At 41.8% G+C, this 15,274-nt stretch overlaps 1 long non-coding RNA gene across 4 annotated transcripts in view; it reads left to right on the top strand.

The window, feature by feature from the left end:
• The first annotated feature begins 31 nt into the window (after positions 1-31).
• LOC103348734 (uncharacterized) overlaps positions 32-15,274 on the top strand; it is an 89,218-nt gene continuing 73,975 nt past the window's right edge. The window contains exons 1-4 of one of the 4 annotated variants that reach the window (XR_517022.4): positions 32-365; positions 662-724; positions 3,569-3,731; positions 8,174-15,156. This is a non-coding gene — a long non-coding RNA (uncharacterized lncRNA). Of the gene's footprint in view, positions 366-661; positions 725-3,568; positions 15,157-15,274 lie in introns of those variants that run through there. The other 3 variants (XR_011387338.1, XR_007920706.2, XR_011387337.1) reach the window with 3 other exon arrangements.

The raw sequence follows: 15,274 nt of genomic DNA, 5'->3' as shown, positions 1-15,274 counted from the left end.
TGATTGACAGGTGGGTAGATAACGGTTACACAGAACGGACGTGGTGTCGCTAACGGCCCCCGACTTACCCGGCCTTTGAGGGTAAAAACTTGCGGCTGCGCTTTGTTAGAGCCTCGCTGGTTTCTCCGCTCGGGTCCTCCAAATCCTTGAGCTTGTGGACTTTGGCGTGAGTGGGTCGTGAGGCCTCCCGGAGATGGCAGCTGGCCGCCCGGGAGGTAGGGGAGCCTGGACTGCCCCGTCCGCTGCTTTTCAGCTGTAGAGGAATTGGAAGCTTTCCACGGTCACAGCCGCAGTCCATTCCATTACTGCCACCTGACAGAATAATTATGCTTTTAGGGAGAAAATTCTCCAGTACTCTGTGATGGGTAAGTGAGGGCTTGTTCTCTTCACTTGGAGAGGAGTCGCTCCAGCTTGATGCTTCCTAGTGCTGGGGGATGGGATGGACATTTTTGCTCAGAAGAGTCTTTTTTATATGATCATTGTTTTGAAGCAGTGTTCCCTGGGAAACTGCTTGATGTTTTTCTATGTAGCAGGGGTATTAGACATTTAGAAACTGAGTGTATGTGAATTCGTATTGAAATAGCTGAAGATTAGTATGGAGAAAGCAAATGTGTTTCATAAAAAATCATATTTAATTGAAAATATCCAATCTTGTTTTCAGAATAAGGATATAATGAACAGAAGAAAGCATCCAATGACCGCAATTCTTTCAAATGTTTATATGGTATGAAAAAGTTTCTATCTAAAATACACAGGTCCTTAACTCACACTAGATTTCAAGTTCTTTATGCCCTCCCATGTTATGGGTCATATGAAGAAATTAATATATGCCACTGCCAAGCTGATGCTTGACATAAAAGCTCTTGCATTCATGGTATTCTGAGGGTGTGGGAAGGTAAATTCATATAAAGTATATTTGTTAGCATCCAATGTTTTGATGAAGATTGTGAAAGGAAAAAAGCATCTATTCATTAGATGATACAGACACACTGCATTGGAGATACAAAACTTGATTTCAGTAAACTGGAGTTCAGACCACAATCCCGAGGAGTCAAGCACACATTCTAAGCATTGAAGGGGATGCTAAACAATGTCTGCCTCACTGGTTTTGAATGCTATCTTGCATGTGATCAATTACAAAGAATAATTGATCAGGTCAAGCATCTTCTGATTGCCAAACCCTTCCTTACACCAAAGGGGTTGCATCAAAATTGAATGGAAGTATAAGAAGTTCACTGGTTATGTGATTTCTGAAAAATTTCCAGAAGTCCCTGCTCAAAATCTATGCAGTTTACTTTTCTAAATTTATGAATGAAAATGTCAGGGTCCAGAGAAGTTAAATCATATTATGTAAAATAACAAAAGTAGTTCTTGAGAAAACTGAGACTGACTCCTTATTCATAGGGTGAATTATTTTAATATAGAAATTAAAAGGGGGAGGAGTTAGAAAGAAACTCCGATAGATTGTGCTAAATGTGCTTTTCAGGTTTCTTTACATTTTCTACTCTGCTGTGATCCAAATCTTGTCATTTGTTGATGGATTCAGTTCTCCTGACTGCTACGTGTCTAACTCTGTGTCACGTCCATCGTTATTCATCCTTTGGTATAGGAATTAGTGTCATTTAAGAAAATGTTCTCTAGGATGTCAGGACATAAAGCTGTTGGAGGGGTTAAAGTCAAGTTGGGAAATGAGGAAGAAGAGAGGAATAATATGACTATTGCTTTAAGAAATTATCACTGAAGAGGCAAGAGTGATGGTGATAGCTGGGTAATAGAGAAAGGATGAAAATCTTTATGGGGCATGAAGAAAACATTGAGAAAATGACAGAGACATATTTCTAGATGGAATAGTATTACTGCAGCAAAAACCTGAAGGCGAGAACGTTGCCTAACAAACAGCTTCAAATTACTAATGCCTTCCAACAACAAATTTTTTTCCAATGGACTTGTAGATCAGATCTAGCCTACTGTATTGTACTGTACATGACTTAGCTGGGCTAGAATGCTCTCTGCTTGGCTGGGTTTGGGTTTAGGTTTTATCTGCATGAGTCTCGGGGATCAAAAGCAATCCTAGGTGTGCTTTCTTCAAAGGAAGATGATAGAAAGAGAAGTGATCAAGCCAAACCACTATGGCACATTTGAAGCCTCTGCTTACGGAGGTGCCCCTCACACAATCCACTGGCCCAAGAAAGCCACATGGTGTAGTCCAACTTCAGTGGGTCAGAAAAGCATCAGGGAGAGGTCATCTACCTCTTTGTAATGAATTTCAGGTTACCTATGGCAAGGCATAATGATCCACTGCCCTCGTTGTCACCTTCCTAATAGACAATGATTTGCATAGTGACTCATAGTCCGGGGTGGATGCTCTTCTGGGCTCCCACAGCTGTGTGTGTTTCCTTCATCACAGCACTTATTATTGTACCATGCAATTTGACATTCAGGGAGTCTTCACTGAGAGGTGACACTTGAATAAGATCCCTAATGAGGAAAGGGAAAGAACCATACAAACATCTGGGGGAAGGATATTCTAGGCAGAGGTCAGAACACATACACAGGATCTGGAGAAGGGAGGTTGTGCTGAAGATTTGCAGGTAGGGGGTGGTAGCAATAGAGTGAGAGGGAGGATGGTAGAGGATGAGGTCAGGGTTGTAAAGGGATTTGATGATAGATTAGGCAGAAGAGTGAGATAATCTAACGTGAAAGGATAATTCTGTAGTAAGCATGTGGCACACTAGTTAAGATGCCATTTGGGGTGCTTACATCCCATGTAATAGTACCTCGGTTTGAGTCCCAGCCCTACTTCCATTTCTAGCTTCCTCTTAAGGCACACTGTCAGAAGCATCAAATGACATCTCCGGTATGTGAGCCACTTCACTCATGTCAGAGGTCTAGATTGAGTTTTCAGTTTCTTTTCTTTCTTTCTTTCTTTTCTTTTTAAAAGATGTGTTTATTTATTTAAGAGGGAGTTACAGAAGGAAGGAGGGAGGGAGGGAGTGAGGGAGAGAGAGAGAGAGAGAGAGAGATCGATCTTCCATCCGCTGGTTAACTCCCCAAATGGCTGCAAAGGCTGAAGTTGAACAGATCCAAAGCCAGGAGTCAGGAGCTTCCTCCAGGTCTCCCAAGTGGGTACACAGGCTCAAGCACTTGGGCCATCTTCCACTGCTTTCGCAGGCCATAATTAGCTAGATCAGAAGAGCAGCTGGCACATGAACTGACGCCTATATGGGATGCTGATGAACACAGGTGGAGGCTTAACCTACTACACAGTGCCAGCTCTGAGTTCCCAGGTTCTGGCTTCAGACTGGCCCAATCACGGCTGTTGTGGGCATTTAGGGTAGTGGACCAATGGATGGGAGATCTATCTCTTTCTCTTTGCCTTTCAAATAAAATTAAAATAACATTTATTTATAAAAAAGGATCATTCTGGCTGTCATATTGAGAATACACACTAGGGGGTTGAGGGTAGAAACATGGAAACTGCGGTCAACATTGTGGACCATGCGCTAAGCCACCAGCATCCCATAACTGAGTGCTGATTTGAATCTTGTCTACTCCATTTCCAATTCAGCATCCTAGCAATACATCCGAGAAGGCAGTGGAAGATGACCCGAGCGCTTCAGCACCTCCAACCCATGTGGGAGGGGGGCCCAGGTGGAGTTCCTGCCTCCTGGTTCAGTCTACACCAGTACCGGGCATTGCAGCCACTTGGAGATTAAACCAGAGGATGCCAGGTATGTATGCATTTCTGTATGTATGTATCTATCCATCTCTACCCCCATCACTCTGCCTTTCAAATAAATAAATAAATCTTACAAAAATGAATGTGGAGACTGGCTTGCAGGCTATTATTATACTCTCTGGTGGTATAAACAGAAGCGATGGAAAGGAATCAGTTTCCAGGCATAATGTTAAAGGTAGAGATTGGACGGGTATGTTAGAGAGAAGGTCAGTGATGACTTTGACCTTATGAAACATCTGCAACAATTGATTTTTTTAAGGTATCTGGAAGACTGCAGGAGAGGCAAGTTTGGAAATAAGTTTTGTTCATGACAGGTTTTGTGATTATTTGACATCTAATTGCAGACACTGAATAGAGACTCAGAGAGAATGAATCTGTTACTTGCTCACAGTTCTTCCTCCCCTCTGCTCTCATGCTCAGTTCAGCTTCTTGAGTAGAGTATGCATTTCTGCCTCCCTGGTGCTGGGCATGGCTGTGTAAATTGCTTTGGAGAATTAAACGTGGGTGGAAGTGACTTTGTGCCAACTGGGCTGAGACCCTAGACAGTATGGCAGAAATACAACAGTCACTTTGAAGACTGTGCTTCACCAGGAGAGGAGCATACCCTTGAGGAGGTGCTGGTACCAGAAAGGGAGCTTTGTGGAGCCGATCTGAACTGAGTCTGCAGCCCGAGGCAGAGGTGCTTTGGCAAACCTGTGGAAAATTCAACAGGAAACGACTACTTGTTATCATAAGCCAGTGTGTTTTTGAATTGTTTGTTATATATTTTATTAAAGCAGAAGCATGCCTACTACAGTTAGGCACTTGAGATTGGAGTTGATGGGACGGGTCTGGCCTCAAAATGTGAAGTTGGGGGTCGTCAGCCCATAGATTGCTAGCTCACTAAGGCAGTGAACGTAGAGAAGAGATCCAGGGACTGAGCCATGCAGCCGTGCACTGTGTGCTTGCCAGCGTGGGACTCGGTGCCCAGGAAGAAGAGTTGGCTCTAAATGAAAGCAGGGAGGATTTACTTGTAGTAACAGAGGAAAAGGTGGAATATGTGTGACTGGGTGGGTACAACTGTTGGCAATAGCTTCTAGAACTATTCTTTCTTTAGAGATACAGGGAAAAGTTATTACTTAACAGTGAAAATGAGGTTCTGGGTTTTTTTAAAAAAGGTTTATGTATTATTTGAAAGGTGGTGAGAGAGAGAGAGAGAGAGAGAATGTTCCTTCTTCCATTTCACCTCCCAGATGGCCACAAGGTCAGGGCTGGGCCTAGCTAAAGGGAGGAGCCAGGAGCATCTTCCTGGTCATATTACATTGGTGGCAGGGTCCCAATCACTTGGGCCATCCTCCGCTGACCTCCCAGGCACATTAGCAGGGAAATGGATCAGAAGTGGAGCAGCCAGGACTTGAACCAGTGCCCATATGGATTGCCTGCAGCAGGTGGTGGCCCAACCTGCTACACCACAACACCAGCTCCAGGTTCTGGATATTTGAGAATTGAAGAAAGACTTGAGAAAGGACTTTCAGGAGAATGAGAAGTTTGAGATGGTGATTACAATTTATAGAGCAAGATTGTTTTTTCTCTAGTCACATTCAGTATCATGCATGACAGGACAGAGCAGGTAGAGAGTTGCATTTAACCATGATTAGGATTTTGGCGAGTTAGAAGCATCACATAAGAGGGTAAGAGAGTTGAGGTTTTATATAAAAGGGAGACAATGGTCTGTGGATTTTAAACTTAGGAAGGGAGAGTAAAACATACATTAGAAGGATGTGGGGAAAGTGCCAGGTCCTGGTTGGGATTAGGGTATTACAGGGAAAGAGCTGGAAAGACACAAGGTGATGGTGGGGGAGCAGGATGCTTGCTCCTTAGCTTAAGGCGGGGTTGCTATTAAAGGTGGCTGGGTGAGGTGGAAGGTGAGGACACTGAAGATGAGCTCAAGAGCATTAGAAAGGATACCCAGGTGGATATTGGAGGCATGAAGACTGACCGTGAGTAGAGGGCCAGAAGTGACAGTGAGGGGGAGCTTGGTTCTTTGCTGAGTGAAGGAAAGCACCCCAGTGTGTAGATAAGTGCAACAAGGAGGAGTGGTGTGACAGTCTGGGGAGCCAAAGGGAAACCATACCCTGTTGGGAGAGCCAAGTCAAGTTGGGGATGTTAAGGATACAGGGGAATTTACTGTGGGTTCTAGAGAGTACACTGAAAATGTCCCAGGATTTGGGGATGGATCAGAGATGAGGTTCCAAAAAGCCGGCACACAGCTATCTGGTACAGAGAGTCTGGAGATGAAGGCTGTCGAGGTGGAGCTTTGGGGAGATGAGCTTTTTGAGGTGCTGAATAAATTAGAGATAAGGAAGCACACGCATCCACATCTCGAAGCAGATAGGTGGTGAGAGCTGGCGTAGTGAGCAGCGAGACTGGTGTTTGATCTGTAGCATGGAAATTTGGAGACTCTCCTCTTGATGTCAAGGACAGTGTGGAAGAGGGGCTGAGTGCTTTCATCTGGAGCTTGAAGAGGGCCCAGGGCATGGACTGAGAATGTTGTGGCCTGAGTGGCTGAGGTCATTTTTAACAGTGGGTGTTAGAATCACCTGACATCAGCATGAACTGGAGCTCTTCATTTTCAGGGTTTCAGGTTCAGAACCTGGGACTCTCTCTCATCATAACCATTCTCTCCTGATTATGTCATAAAAGCCGTGGCACAGCAGCTGTGTGCATGACAGTGATGCTAAAGAGAAAGACACGCATGGAAAGCATTCATGCAAGACACACAGGACTGCTTTCTCTCTTCTACCAGTATATCCACAGCTTTGCTGTGTGGCTGGGGTCAGGGCACTGTCTCTGACCTCAAAAAAATTTCAGAGAGGATAAGTCATGTGCCCAAACTACTTAACATAAGAAGTTTAAATTCTTTCCCCTTCCTCCTCCTTCTTTTTTTTTAAGATTTATTTATTTATTTGAAAGTCAGAGTTACACAGAGAGAGAAGGAGAATCAGAGAGAGAGAGAGAGAGAGTCTTCCATCCACTGGCTCACTCCCCAGTTGGCTGAAATGGCTGCACTGATCCGAAGCCAGGAACTTCCTCCAGGTCTCCCATGTAGGTGCAGGGGCCCAAGGACTTGTGCCATCTTTCACTGCTTTCTCAGGCTACAGCAGAGAGCTGGATTGGAATTGGAGCAGCCAGGACTTGAACTGGTGCCCATATGGGATGCTGGCACTGCAGGTGGCAGCTTTATCCAGCCCCTTCCCCTTCCTTCTGTTCTGAACTTGTTGGTGCCATGAGTCGGCTTCACAAGCGAGGAAGGTGTAAGGTGGTGAGTTGCCTGTGTTTACTTTTAAGGAATTCTGCATGCAGTGTTTCATTAGATCCTGCTGAGTGGTACCCTGGGAGAAGATGGATTTCACATACCTTTGAGAGCAAAGACCCTCTTTTCCCCAAATGGATTGATGAGGTCATTTTGGCTGTCTCACAGTAAACTTTCTCTTTATTTTTGCTCAGCAATTGGGGGCATAAATATGCTTTTTTTTAAAAGGTACATTTTCTTTTTTTTAGCTTTTATTTAGTAAATATAGGTTTCCAAAGTACAGTTTATGGATTACAATGGCTTTTCCCCCCATAACTTCCCTCCCACTCACACCCCTCCCATCTCCTGCTCCCTCTCCCATTCCATTCACATCAAGATTCATTTTCAATTATCTTTATATGCAGAAGATTGATTTAGTGTATATTAAGTAAAGATTTCATCAGTTTGCACCCACACAGAAACACAAAGTGTAAAATACTGTTTCAGTACTAGTTATAGCATTACTTCACATTGGACAACACATTAAGGACAGGGATCCCACATGAGGAGTAAGTACACAGTGACTCCTGTTGTTGACTTAACAATTTAACACTCTTGTTTATGGCATCAGTGATCACCTGAGGCTTTTGTCATGAGTTGCCAAGGACATGGAAGCCTTTTGAGTTTGCCAATTTTGATCTTATTCAGACAGGGTCATAGTCAAAGTGGAAGTTCTCTCCTCCCTTCAGAGAAAGGCACCTCCTTCTTTGATGGCCCATTTTTTCCACTGGGATCTCATTCACAGAGATCTTTCATTTAGGTGTTTTGTTTTGTTTTGTTTTGTTTTTTTGTTTGTTTGTTTGTTTTTGGTTTTTTGGTTTTTTTTGCCAGAGTGTCTTGGCTTTCCATGCCTAAAATACTCTCATGGGCTTTTCAGCCAGATTTAAAGGCACATTTTCAAAGCTACTTCACTTACAATGGTGAATTTTATGACAGAATTTCAACTTTTTTGCCCATTTTAATTCCTGGTGTTAAAGTGTTACATCTGGGCGGAGCCAAGATGGCGGAATAGTGAGGGCGCGCACTGATAGTCTGGGAAAATTTAGTTTAATAAAAGGGGAGTTACAGTAGCCTCAGAAAAAACAACCAGGAAAATATTGCAGAGGAAACTCTTCTGGATCGAGTGGCTGTGAATCGGAGGACCTACTGGGAGAACAAGGTCGCCCACCACGCGGAAGCCGAGCCACGGACCGAGCCGCGGGTGCCGCAGAAGCCGCAGGGTCTGCGCGCCAGTGCGGGAAGGGGAGTGCATATCACACAGACAACAGCAGGGAGAGTTGGGACGTCCAGGGCTCCGAGTCCACACATCGGCGCTGGAAGGGGAGGTGAGCTCAATAACCCGAGACATTGGTGGGGAAACGGGGGTCAGAATCTAGAGGGGGGCCGGAAAGTGCAGCAAACTCACTACCGGAAAGAAGGAAAAAAAAAAGCTTGGGGGTTTCTCTTTCCCCTAACCTTGCAAAGGTTGCAAGGCTGCAAGGCTCTAAGAATTCGCAAGAGACAAAGAGCAGGCCCGCTCTCTGGATTTACATATCAACAGGGGAGAGCTAAGGAACTGAGTCACTACAATTCAGTAGCCAAGGCAACCCAGTGGGAGTCCAGAGGAGCCTAAACAGACTCTGGGTAGAAGCCAGAGACTGGAAGCTAAACACCATCAATTCTGCACAGCTGTGCCGTGCGGTGTTACTTACCCCCTGAATAAATTAAATAAATAAATAAATAGAGAGAGATTTACCACGCATAACCTGAGGGTGTCACCTTTGCACACCCTTAACCAGGAAGAACCAAGCAGAGCTCTCAGGCCGCACCCATCTCAAGCCTCTAAGGCTCCTCCAACAGCAGGCAGTCCACTTAACACGGACATAGTATAAAATAAAAAAAATAAAAAATAAAAAAAAAAACGCACAGTGACGAAAGAAGAATTAACTATGCCAAGTAACAAACACAGAAATCGAGGGAACAAGATCAACGATGACACTATGATGCCTCCAAATAAACAAAACACCCCAAACCAAGATTATGAAGATGATGAGATAGAAGAAATGCAAGATACGGATTTCAAAAAATTTATGATAAGAACATTTAGAAGTTTTCAAAAGCAAATCCTTGAACTACAGAAATCCTTATTGGACAAGATTGAAAATCTCTCTCGTGAAAATGAAATTTTAAGGAAGAATCAAAATGAAACTCAGAAACTAGTAGAACAGGAAAGTGTGATAGTGAAATCAAAATGAAATGAAGAGCTCAATAGATCAAATGACAAACACATTAGAGAGCCTTAAAAACAGAATGGGTGAAGCAGAAGAGAGAATATCGGACTTAGAAGATAGAGCACAGGAAAACATAGAGTCAAACCAAAGAAAAGAAGAGGAAATTAGAAATCTAAAAAATATTATTGGGAATCTACAGGATACTATTAAAAAAACCAACATTCGAGTTCTAGGAGTTCCTGAAGGCATGGAGAGAGAGAAAGGATTAGAAGGCCTTTTTAGTGAGATACTAGCAGAGAACTTTCCAGGTTTGGACAAGGACAGAGACATCCTAGTACAGGAAGCTCATAGAACCCCCAATAAACATAACCAAAAGAGATCCTCACCACGACACGTGGTAATTAAACTTACCACAGTGAAACATAAAGAAAAGATCCTAAAATGTGCAAGAGAGAAACGTCAGATTACTCTCAGAGGATCTCCAATCAGACTCACAGCAGACTTCTCATCAGAAACACTACAGGCTAGGAGGGAATGGCGAGACATAGCACAGGTGCTAAGAGAGAAAAATTGCCAGCCCAGAATATTATATCCTGCCAAGCTCTCATTTGTGAATGAAGGTGAAATAAAGACCTTTCATAGCAAACAGAAATTGAAAGACTTTGTGGCCACTCGTCCAGCCCTGCAAAAAATACTTAAAGATGTGCTACACTCAGAAACACAGAAACACGGCCATCAATATAAAGAAGGGAAAGGAAGAACACCTACCAGTAAAAGAGCATGATAAGCTCAAAGCATATACTAGAAAATATTTCCGGGAAAATGGCAGGGCAAAGTCACTACGTATCAATAGTCACATTGAACATTAATGGTCTGAATTCTGCAGTTAAAAGACACCGTTTGGCTGACTGGCTCAAAGAACACAACCCAACTATTTGTTGCCTACAAGAAACACATCTCTCTAGCAAAGAGGCATGCAGACTGAAAGTGAAAGGTTGGAAAAAGATATTCCATGCCAACAGAAACCAAAAAAAAGCAGGTGTATACATATTAATATCAGACAAAATAAACTTTAATACAAAAACTGTTAAGAGAGACAAAGAGGGACACTATATAATGATTAAGGGTTCAATTCAACAGGAAGATGTAACTATTATAAATGTATATGCACCTAATTACAGGGCACCGGTCTATTTAAAAGATATGTTAAGGGACTTAAAGGGAGATTTAGATTCCAATACAATAGTACTGGGGGACTTCAATACTCCACTCTCAGAAATAGACAGATCATCCGGACAGAAGATCAACAAGGAAACAGCAGATTTAATTGACACTATTGCCCAAATGGATCTAACAGATATCTACAGAACTTTCAACCCTACATCTACAGACTTCACATTCTTCTCAGCAGTGCATGGAACCTTCTCTAGGATTGATCACATACTAGGCCATAAAGCAAGTCTCAGCAAATTTAAAAGAATTAGAATCATACCATGCAGCTTCTCAGACCACAGCGGAATGAAGCTGGAAATTAGCAACTCAGGAAACCCCAGAAAGTATGCAAACACATGGAGACTGAAAACATGCTCCTGAATGAACACTGGGTCATTCAAGAATCAAAAGAGAAATCAAAAACTTTCTGGAAGTAAATGAAGACAACAACACAACATATCAAAACTTATGGGATACAGCAAAAGCAGTATTGAGAGGCAAATTTATAGCAATAGGTGCCTATATCAAGAAATTGGAAAGGTACCAAATAAATGAGCTTTCAGTGCATCTCAAGGACCTAGAAAAACTGCAGCAAACCAAACCCAAATCTAGTAGAAGAAGAGAAATAATTAAAACCAGAGAAGAAATTAACAGGATTGAATCCAAAAAAACACTACAAAAAATCAGCCAAGCGAGAAGCTGGTTTTTTGAAAAAATAAACAAAATTGACACCCCATTGGCCCAACTAACTAAAAAAAGAAAAGACCCAAACCAATAAAATCAGAGATGAAAAAGGAAACGTAACAACAGACACCATAGAAATAAAAAGAATCATCAGAAATTACTACAAGAACCTGTATGCCAGCAAACAGGAAAATCTATCAGAAATGGATAGATTCCTGGACACATGCAATCTACCAAAATTGAACCATGAAGACATAGAAAACCTAAATAGACCCATAACTGAAACAGAAATTGAAACAGTAATAAAGGCCCTCCCAACAAAGAAAAGCCCAGGACCAGATGGATTCACTGCTGAATTCTACCAGACATTTAAAGAATAACTAATCCCATTTCTTCTCAAACTATTCAGAACAATCGAAAAAGAGGGAATCCTCCCAAATTCTTTCTATGAAGCCAGCATCACCTTAATCCCTAAGCCAGAGAAAGATGCAACACTGAAAGAAAATTACAGACCAATATCCCTGATGAACATAGACGCAAAAATCCTCAATAAAATTCTGGCCAATAGAGTACAACAACACATCAGGAAAATCATCCACCCAGACCAAGTGGGATTCATCCCTGGTATGCAGGGATGGTTCAACATTCGCAAATCAATCAATGTGATTCACCACATTAACAGACTGCAAAAGAAAAACCATATGATTATCTCAATTGATGCAGAGAAAGCATTTGATAAAATTCAACACCCTTTCATGATGAAAACTCTAAGCAAATTGGGAATAGAAGGAACATTCCTCAATATAATCAAAGCAATTAATAAAAAACCCACAGCCAGCATCCTATTGAATGGGGAAAAGTTGGAAGCATTTCCACTGAAATCTGGCACCAGACAGGGATGCCCACTCTCACCACTGCTATTTAACATAGTTCTGAAAGTTTTAGCCAGAGCCATCAGACAAGAAAAAGAAATCAAAGGAATACAAATTGAGAAGGAAGAAGTCAAACTATCCCTCTTTGCAGACGATATGATTCTTTACTTAGAGGATCCAAAGAACTCTACTAAGAGACTATTGGAACTCATAGAGGAGTTTGGCAAAGTGGCAGGATATAAAATCAATGCATAAAAATCAACAGCCTTTGTATACACAAGCAATTCCATGACTGAGAAAGAACTGCTAAGATCAATCCCATTCACAATAGCTACAAAAACAATCAAATACCTTGGAATAAACTTAACCAAGGACGTTAAAGATCTCTACGATGAGAATTACAAAATCTTAAAGAAAGAAATAGAAGAGGATACCAAAAAATGGAAAAATCTTCCATGCTCATGGATTGGAAGAATCAACATCATCAAAATGTCCATTCTCCCAAAAGCAATTTATAGATTCAATGCAATCCCAATCAAGATACCAAAGACATTCTTCTCAGATCTAGAAAAAATGATGCTGAAATTCATATGGAGGCACAAGAGACCTCGAATAGCTAAAGCAATCTTGTACAACAAAAACAAAGCCAGAGGCATCACAATACCAGATTTCAGGACATACTACAGGGCAGTTGTAATCAAAACAGAATGGTACTGGTACAGAAACCGATGGATAGACCAATGGAACAGATTGAAACACCAGAAATCAACCCAAACATCTACAGCCAACTTATATTTGATCAAGGATCTAAAACCAATTCCTGAAGCAAGGACAGTCTATTCAATAAATGGTGCTGGGAAAACTGGATTTCCACATGCAGAAGCATGAAGCAAGACCCCTACCTTACACCTTACACAAAAATCCACTCAACGTGGATTAAAGACCTAAATCTACATCCTGACACCATTAAGTTATTAGAGAACATTGGAGAAACCCTTCAAGATATTGGCACAGGCAAAGAATTTCTGGAAAAGACCCGGGAGGCACAGGCAGTCAAAGCCAAAATCAACTATTGGGATTGCATCAAATTGAGAAGTTTCTGTACTGCAAAAGAAACAGGAGAGTGAAGAGACAACCAACAGAATGGGAAAAAATATTTGCAAACTATGCAACAGATAAAGGGTTAATAACCAGAATCTACAAAGAGATCAAGAAACTCCACAACAACAAAACCAACAACCCACTTAAGAGATGGGCCAAGGACCTCAATAGACATTTTTCAAAAGAGGAAATCCAAATGGCCAACAGACACATGAAAAAATGTTCAAGGTCGCTAGCAATCAGGGAAATGCAAATCAAAACCACAATGAGGTTTCACCTCACCCCGGTAAGAATGGCTCACATACAGAAATCTACCAACAACAGATGCTGGCAAGGATGTGGGGAAAAAGGGACACTAACCCACTGTTGGTGGGAATGCAAACTGGTCAAGCCACTATGGAAGTCAGTCTGGAGATTCCTCAGAAACCTGAAGATAACCCTACTGTTCGACCCAGCAATCCCACTCCTTGGAATTTACCCAAAGGAGTTTAAACTGGCAAACAAAAAAGCGGTCTGCACCCTAATGTTTATTGCAGCACAATTCACAATAGCCAAGACCTGGAACCAACCTAAATGCCCATCACCGGTAGACTGGATAAAGAAATTATGGGATATGTATTCTTTAGAATACTATACCACAGTAAGAAACAACGAAATCCAGTCATTTGCAACAAAATGGAGGAATCTGGAACACATCATGCTGAGTGAAATAAGCCAGTCCCAAAGGGACAAATATCATATGTTCTCCCTGATCGGTGACAACTGACTGAACACCAAAAAGGACACCTGTTGAAGTGAAATGGACACTAAGAGAAATGGTGACTTGATCAGCATAGCCCTGACTGTTAATGAACAACTTAATACATTATCCCTCTTAGTAGTTTTTTTTGTCTGTTCTACTTAATATGACTGGTTGAATTCTGTAATTATCACACAGTTATTCTTAAGTGTTGAAAATTAACTGAAATGTGATCCCTGTTAAACATAAGAGTGGGAATAAGAGAGGGAAGAGATGTATAATTTGGGACATGCTCAAGCTGACTTGCCCCAAATGGTAGAGTTAGAAACATACCAGGGGATTCCAATTCAATCCCATCAAGGTGGCATGTACCAATGCCAGCTCACTATTCCAAGTGATCAATTTCAGTTCACAATTGATCATAATGAAAGGACTAAGAGTCAAAGGGAGCACATAAACAAGTCTAGTACCTGCTAACACTAACCGATAGAATAAATAAAGGGGAGAGTGATCCAACATGGGAAGTGAGATACTCAGCAGACTCATAGAATGGCAGATGTCCTAAATAGCACTCTGGCCTCAGAATCAGCCCTAAAGGCATTCGGATCTGGCTGAAAAGCCCATGAGAGTATTTCAGGCATGGAAAGCCAAGACACTCTGGCAAAAAGATCTCTGTGAGTGAGATCCCAGTGGAAAGAACAGGTCTTCAAAGAAGGAGGTACCTTTCTCTGAAGGGAGGAGAGAACCTCCACTTTGACTATGACCTTGTCTAAACAAGATAAGAGTCGGAGAACTCAGAGGGCTTCCATAGCCTTGGAAACTCATGACTGGAGCATAGGGAGATTACTGATGCCATAGACAGGAGTGTCAATTGGTAAAGTCAACAACAGGAGTCACTGTGCACTTACTCCTCATGTAGGATCTCTGTCCTTAATGTGCTGTGTATTGAGATTTAATGCTATAACGAGTACTCAAACAATATATTTCACTTTGTGTTTCTGTGGGGGTGCAAACTGTTGAAATTTTTACTTAATGCATACTAAACTGATCTTCTGTAAAAAAAAATAGAAAAAAAAATTATCAACTCCCAACTTGACTCTCACTGGGATTAAACATGACAATAGGCCTGATCTGATTTCATCATCATTTTTAAAAAATCATCTATTATTTTTCACTTTATGTTTCTGTGTGGGAGCAAACCATTGAAATCCTTACTTAATGTATACTAAGCTGATCTTCTGTATATTAAGATAATTGAAAATGAATCTTGATGTGAATGGAAGGGGAGAGGGAGTGGGAAAGGGGAGGGTTGTGAGTGGGAGGGACAGTATGGAGGGAGAAGCCATTGTAATCCATAAATCGTACTTTGGAAATTTACATTCATTA

Source organism: Oryctolagus cuniculus, chromosome 3 (assembly GCF_964237555.1).
Source record: "Oryctolagus cuniculus chromosome 3, mOryCun1.1, whole genome shotgun sequence".
Taxonomy (NCBI): domain Eukaryota; kingdom Metazoa; phylum Chordata; class Mammalia; order Lagomorpha; family Leporidae; genus Oryctolagus; species Oryctolagus cuniculus.
The sequence above is the reverse complement of the archived record's forward strand: the minus strand, read 5'-3'. Positions and strand labels throughout refer to the sequence as shown.